This window comes from Natator depressus, chromosome 1 (assembly GCF_965152275.1).
Source record: "Natator depressus isolate rNatDep1 chromosome 1, rNatDep2.hap1, whole genome shotgun sequence".
Lineage (NCBI taxonomy): Eukaryota > Metazoa > Chordata > Testudines > Cheloniidae > Natator > Natator depressus.
Genome location: NC_134234.1, coordinates 5,801,554 through 5,807,553, shown reverse-complemented (window position 1 = coordinate 5,807,553; position 6,000 = coordinate 5,801,554).

Below are 6,000 nucleotides of genomic sequence, written 5' to 3'. Positions count from 1 at the left end.
TGTCAGTCCAAAGAGTGTTTAGACAGACATGTCAACTGTGCATCAAAAAACCAAGTTGAATGCCTGTCTAAAACTTTGTGCGATAAGTGTCAGGCGTACGTGGATAAGCGGCACAGGTGTAAAGGGAGGCGCTGTAAGCAGTGTCAGGGTTTGATCGTTGGAGATGTAGACGTTCACCTCTGTTTTATGGACAGCCTTAGAAAGCCCGAATCATCAGAAAAGTATATTTTTTATTATTTTGAATGCATGCAGGAGACTGGGTTGCACACTCCCAATTATATTTTTGCGATGTCCCTAAAGCCGGAAAAATCCTGGGAATTTAAGGGTGACGAATGTCTTTCTATGTTTGTTAAGATCTTTATTGGCAAAGAGTTCCGGGACTACACGTTCCTAGCACACAATTCCAAAGGTTAGGATGCGTATTTCTGCGTTAGACAGTTACTGAAGGAAAAGATGTGCATAGAACTGATCACTCAGGGCAGTAAACTAATGTGTGTGGAAGTTAAGGCCCTTGGCATTCGTTTTATAGACTCTTTAAACTTCTTGCCCATGAAGCTTAGCAAGCTCCCACAGGCGATGGGGTTTGAAGGTTGCAAAGAGTATTTTCCACATTTTTTTAACACTTTAGAAAATCAAAATTATGTGGGGCCTATGCCCGGTGTGGAGCACTACGGTGTAGAAAGCATGATGCCCAGGGAAAAAGCAGAGTTTCTTGACAGGTATCAAGACCACAGCTCTAAGACTTTTGACCTGCAGAAAGAGCTTGTGTATTACTGCCAGCAGGATGTAAAAATTTTGAGACAGGCTTGTATCCTATACAGAAAAGAAATTATGAATATGACTGAGAAGGTCGATCTAGTAGAAAGAGAACCCGGTAAATTCACCGAGATAAAACTGTGTATAGATCCGTTCCGGTACATAACGCTGGCATCCGTCTGCATGGCTATGTACAGGTTTATGTTTTTGGAGCCTAACATGGAAGCTCTTCTCCCTCCAGACAACTATCACAGACAGAAAAAGAGATATTCGACCCCATCTATCCAGTGGCTGTTGTATATCTCTCAAAAAGAAAATATACAAATACGGCACGCTTTACAGGGTGGGGAACTACAGGTAGGCCCCTACTTTTTAGACGGTTATGCCAATATTGACGGGGTACACACAGCCTTTGAGTTTAATGGGTGTTTTTTTCACGGCTGTGTCGCCTGTCATTGTGAAAAAGCGCAAAACCCTATGATGGATACAACTTTTGGGTTTCTTTATTACAAGACGCAGCTCAAGACTGACTATCTAAAACGGCTTGGTTTTGTAGTGAGGACTCTTTGGGAGCACGAGTGGGTGGTGATGAAAGAAACAGACAGGGAACTTGCGAGCTTTTTAAACCGAGCCCAGTTACCCCAACCTCTCATGCCTAGGGATGCTCTTTTTGGGGGGAGGACGAACGCCATCCGTCTATATTATAAACCTAAGCCCTGCGAAGAAATCCACTATTATGATTTTACCAGCTTGTACCCTTTTGTAAACAAAACCAAAGACTACCCTATCGGGCACCCCGATATAGTTTATGACAAATTTGGACCCCTTGCAAATTATTTTGGAATTGCAAAAGTTAAAGTGTACCCCCCAAGAGGCTCTTTTTCCCATTGTTACCTGTCAGAGTGGGCGGCAAGCTTATGTTCCTGCTATGCCGAACCTGCGCGGAAACCATGCAGCGGGAGACGTGCACCCACACTGACGAGGAGAGGGCCATCCTGGGGACTTGGTGCACTGTGGAATTGAACGCAGCCATAGCGAAGGTGTACGTGGTGGCTAAAATCTATGAAATCTGGCATTTTAATGAAAAATCTGATGAACTCTTTTCGGAGTACATAAAATTACACCTCCGCCAGAAACAAGAGGCTTCAGGGTATCCCAGCTGGTGCACAGACGAAGACAAACAAAATAAGTATGTTAACGATTTCTACCAGAAAGAAGGCGTGCTTTTACGCCGACACGAGATCAGGCTAAACCCCTCTAAACGCCAAATTGCTAAACTGTTTTTAAATTCTCTGTGGGGTAAATTCGGCCAAAGAACCAACCTACCCAATACCAGCATCGTGACAGACCCCGACGAACTCTTTCAGTACCTCTTTTCCCCCAACTACGAGGTTTCATCCTGTGAGTTTATCGACGATGAAACAGCGTGCGTATCTTGGAAGCACGCAAAAGACCGTTATTCTGTCTCTGGCAATACCAATGTTTTCATAGCCTGTTTCACCACCGCTTATGCCCGCTTAGAACTATACAACCTCCTAGACGGATTGCAAGAGCGGTGCCTGTACCACGACACTGACTCGGTGATATTTGTGAAAAGGGAGGGGGCCTGGAATCCCCCTCTGGGGGATTATTTAGGGGACCTCACGAGCGAGATCCCACCAGATCAACACATCACCGAGTTTGTGTCGGCAGGCCCAAAAACATACGGGTATAAACTGTCGGGAGGAAAGGCCTGTATGAAGGTCAAAGGTATTACTCTGAACGTAGCAAACTGTGAAAAGATCAATTTTGACAGTTTGAAAGATCTAGTCCTGGACTATTGCACGGGTCTGCGAGAAAACCCCTCAAAAAAGATAGAGGTGCAGCAACCCTCTATTGTAAGAAACAAAAATCAGTGGCAAATAGAGACAAAAACCCTTAAAAAAACACAGAAAGTCGTTTACAACAAGAGGGTCCTAGGAGAAGGGTTTAAAACCCTGCCCTACGGCTTTTGAAAAATGGATATGAGGTGGAAACACCCCTTTTCTGCAACTCTCGTGGGGCCTAGCAACTGTGGGAAAAGTTACTTTATAAAAAATGTATTGGATAATGCCAAACAAACATTGTCTGTTATGCCTGAGAATATTGTGTGGTGTTACAGTTGTTGGCAACCTCTGTATAAAGAACTGCTCTGTAAATACCCCTTTATCAATTTTGTGGAGGGTCTGCCTGATGCTTTTGACGATGACCGTTTGTTTCCTACCAATAAAGTGAACATGATTATCATAGACGATCTGATGAACTCCGCTTGTGAAAGCGATGAAATCGAGAAAGCCTTTACCAAGTACGTGCATCACAGGAACCTGAGCATTATGTATATAGTTCAGAACGTATTTTGCCAGGGAAAAAAGAGTCGCACTATTAACCTAAACACAAAGTACATGGTTCTGTTCAAAAACCCCAGGGACAGATTACAAATTGCTACACTTGCTCGGCAAATGTACCCCGGGAAAGCTCAGTTCTTTCTAGAAGCTTTTGAGGATGCTACCAAAAGGCCTTATGGCTACCTGGTGGTGGATTTAAATGCTTCCACACCAGAAGCTTATAGGCTAAGAACTGGTCTTTTCCCTCCAGACTGGCCGGCAGTTTATACTTTAAAAAGAACAACAGCCCGGTATAAAAAGAGATGAATTATTGGCAGGCCCCTTTTTAGCAGCCGGGGTTGCTGACTGAAAACGTCTAGCTGCTTGAAAAGAAACCTGGGCCTTTTAAAATTACTTAGCAAATCGTCCCCACAGCAAAGGAGGGCTATACTGTGCTCGGCCTCTGACGATCTAGTAGCAGCCATCTCAGAAATAGCGCTCAACACCTTAAAAGGAAACGTACCTTTAACACCAAAGCAAGTGCGTGTGCTGAAAAAGAAACACACGCTTATAAAAACTTTGTGTAATAAAAGGGTTTCACTTAAAAGAAAGAAGCGTCTGGTGAAGCAGTCTGGGGGGTTTATAGGACCCCTGTTAAGTTTTGCTATCCCTCTGATAACGGGGCTTTTAACTAATCGATAATGGATTATGCAGAAAAAATGTACCTGGTGCCCAGCCGGCAGTTGGAGCAATTAAGCGCTCCCCCTCCGGCAGAGGAAAATATCAGAACGACCGCAACACGCTTGCTGGATGCTGAAATGAAATCTGTTCTTCAAAGAACTGACTTAGGTGAATATGAAAAGGCTAAACTTTACAGCACCGTGCTTCAAAGGGACCTAACGTATGTGAAGCAGAGCGATGTGGACAAAGGAAAAATAAGTCTGTTTCTACCAGAACAGGAACAGAGTGTGACTGCCAAACCCTCCGAAACACCAAAGACCTCAGACTCTGCTGCTCAGGAGGTGTTGGATAACGTGAATAAGCGTTATAAGAAAAATGCATCAGTATTGCTAAATAAGCTGGGCCAAGATAAAAACATTTCTTCATGGACCGATAAAGGGTCTTTTGTGTACAAAGGCTCTGTGGTTAATGGTTCTAACATGCTCGACTTAGTCAGGGCCATCACCCAGACGCGCTCTGTTCCTAGCAGACATGTACCTAAAGGATGGGATGTGTTTATGAATGCCATGGTGGAACTGAACATACCATCTACCGTCATGGGCAACACAACCAACAGAGATCTTTTGGAACGCCTCAAGGCCTCAATCGCTGACACCGGTGTGGACCAAGAAACAGTGACCCCTTTTTTGCCATCTAAAAAATGAAAATTGGCTAAAAGAGCCAAATGGCTCAGTTTGTGATATTTTTCACGTTCTATTTTTTTTTAAAAAACTGGTAATGTTTTGCTTTAAATAAAACATTTCTGAATTGGGTCATTGTGTTTTGTTTTTTTTTAAAAAAAACCATGCCAAACATCGATTGTCTTTAAACCCCTCACCTGGGGTGTTTTATTGGGGTAACATGACTATGAAAATCGTTGCAAGTGTTAAGGAAAAGTTAGCACATGTGACTCCATTTTGGTTTGGGACCCACCATTGTTTAAATGCCAGCACATTATACACCAGGAGGAGTAATCCTTAGATACTGAATCCATGTGAAAATCCTCCTCCTTGTCTCCAGCCTGCCTTGATTTGCAGTATCTGGTTTTTGTCAGTCTCTAACTCCCTGTCTCTTGGCCTTGATGTGAGGCCTCCCATCCTGATAATAAAAGTTACTGATGCATGGCTTTAGAACCATGCTGTGTAATTAACATACTGGTATAGCACGAGGAATGCACCAAGCAGGGATAGGTGGTAGATAAGACAAGGGTTTGTTTATTGGCTAAGGTTTCCGATGCACGAGGGCAACATGCTTTGCTAAAAAGTATATAACCTTTGTATAATTTGCAGTCAGGGTCCCCTCCTGGCTAGCAGGGGGCACCACGCTCGAGCGTAATAAACTTAGTGTCTTTTGGGAACTCTGCAGTTGTGGACTTTATTTCTGTGCCTCAGCCTAGATTCGAACTGTGCGTGACCTATCAGGTATAATTTGCAGCATTGGTGTGCGTGTCCTATCAGGTGTAATTCGCAGCACTTGTGTGCGTGTCCTACCAGGTGCAATTCGTAGCACTTGTGTGCGTGTCCTACCAGGTGTAATTCGCAGCACTTGTGTGCGTGTCCTACCAGGTGTAATTCGCAGCACTTGTGTGCGTGTCCTACAAGGTGTAATTCATAACACAAGATACGCATGCTGGGCTGGTTGAAACATGCTTTGAGCAAGGCTAGGCATGGCCAAGTATTTAAATTTATTTTTTACAAAATTCATCACCATCCGGTCGTTTTGCACTAAGTCATTAGAATACAATTTTAAAATCCGGTCAAAAGATAAACCCTTGCTACGATGGTGTAAGAAAAACACGCAGTGGTAGCCGTAGGCAACGGAGCTGGGGTCTTGTAATTGTCTGTTGTGAAACACAATGTCTGTGGCATTTTTGTTTAAAAATTTCATAATGCTTTTAGGAAAGAACAAACTGTTCGGGGGATGCCCGTATGAGTCAAAAAACTCTCCAAGGTTACGCTCCACCAGATACACGGCAAGCCAGTATTCACCCGGTCGGCTATGTGGATGCGTGTTGACCACCAAACCTAGGGGTCTCTGAGACAGCTTGCCGCCAGGGAGCCAATCGCAGGGAAACACGTCTAAGAAATTCTTTTTCGTGTAAGGGTCCGTTGATAAGACACGTGAGAGCTGCACGGTGTCCATGTTCACATGTAGTCAAACAGAACATTTCTCCTCTGATTTA